We start from the raw sequence: 1,725 nt of genomic DNA, 5'->3' as shown, positions 1-1,725 counted from the left end.
TTGTTACGGATGGTTATGAGCCACCATGTGGTTGCTGGGATTTGAACTCCGGACCTTTGGAAGAGCAGTCGGGTGCTCTTACCCACTGAGTCATCTCACCAGCCCACACACAGAGATCTTGATTTGTCGTTGCTTAACAAGTGGGGCTGGGTGTGGCCGAGAACAGGTTTGTCACTAGAGGCTCAGGGGTCCCCAAAGAACCCCTCACTACCCAGCCTGTGGGAAGGCAAGAGCCATGAAAACATCTGTACCTCTCTCTACAGAAGTCCAAAATAATGGCTTTGCTCTTGGCTTCTCCTGGCTCTCCCCTGCCTGGAAGGTTCTGAGCTCTGGGTGGTATGGGCCCAGAAAGACCTCGTGAGTTTAAGCATATAGCCATTGACTATGGGGCTGTGAGGCCCACTCTGGATTCATAAGCTTTGTACCTGGGATGCATGTGTCCAATCTCTATACACATATATAGATGTGTGACTACATAGTCGATGTGTGTGTGTGTGTGTGTGTGTGTGTTTAGAAGACATTGCTTGGTATAAGAGTGGGAAAAAAGAATTTGGAATTGGACCAGAGAAGAATGTTCAGATCTGCCGGGCATGGTGGCACACACCTTTAATCCCAGCACTTGGGAGGCAGAGGCAGGAGGATTTCTGAATTCGAGGCCGGCCTGGTCTACAGAGTGAGTTCCAGGACAGTCAGGGCTACACAGAGAAATCCTGTCTCAAAAATCAAAACAAAACAAAACAAAAGAAAAGAATGTTCAGGTCAGGTCCGGTTCTCTGCTCCCAGCTCCGGGACTTTGACCTTGTGTCAGCAACTCAGGACTGCAGTGCCCATGCCAGACTGATTCACTGGGTGCTGTCAGAGTCAACGCAATCACTGAGGTGATTACAGTGTGTATGTATATAATTATTTATTTGTACCATAAACAACCAGGGCCTGCCTAGCCAGGGGTGGGGACAGGGGAACCTCTAGCCAGGCATCCCTTATGGATCTTAGACACGGAGCCTGGAGCAAGCTTTAGCCTCTTATGCTCAGAACAGGGACTGTATTGGACATGCTGAGTTAGTGTAGGCTGACAGTATGCATGATGTGCTCCTGCAGGGCCTTCCAGAGCGTCTGTGAGGCGGGGTGTGTGTGTGTGTGTGTGTGTGTATACATGTGTGTGAATGTGTGTGAGTGTGTATATGTGTGTGTGTGTATGTGTATACATGTGTGAATGTGTGTGAGTGTGTATATGTGTGTATGTATGTGTGTATGTATGTGTGTGTATGTGTGTGAGTGTATATGTGTGTGTATATGTATATGTGAGTGTGAGTGTGTATGTGTGTGTGTGAATGAGATCCCTACAAGGGAGGAGGAGGAAGTGCTGCACTTTGGGGCATGAGAATAATAGGCAAGGCAAATGTAATGAGGTCAGAGTTCACTTTAGAAAATATGCCAAACATAGCCTCGTGCTGGGGAAAACCGCGCCGGCTCGGTGTGACTTCTCTGGTTCTTTGTGGCCGTGAAATGAGTCACTGGAGCCGTTTTCCTATCTTAGCCCCCATGATCTGTGCATCAGACCTTGGGTATTTCTGGCTAGGGTGCATGGACTTTGTTCTGAAGTCTATTCTCAGCCATGGTAACAAACATGTTTACATGAGTGATTGGCTATCCATGCAATGTGCCTGGACTCTCACGGTCTGGGTCAGGAAGTTGTCTGTGATGACTCCTTTTTTTTTTTTTTTT

General features: G+C 47.8%; 1 protein-coding gene across 1 annotated transcript in view; it reads left to right on the top strand.

The window, feature by feature from the left end:
* Positions 1 to 1,725, top strand: part of Bnip5 (BCL2 interacting protein 5) — an 18,426-nt gene that overhangs the window by 965 nt on the left and 15,736 nt on the right. The gene's annotated exons all lie outside the window — the stretch shown is intronic.

The sequence above is a fragment of the Mus pahari genome, chromosome 21 (assembly GCF_900095145.1).
Source record: "Mus pahari chromosome 21, PAHARI_EIJ_v1.1, whole genome shotgun sequence".
Classification (NCBI taxonomy): domain Eukaryota; kingdom Metazoa; phylum Chordata; class Mammalia; order Rodentia; family Muridae; genus Mus; species Mus pahari.
This window is presented reverse-complemented; position numbering and strand designations above follow the sequence as displayed.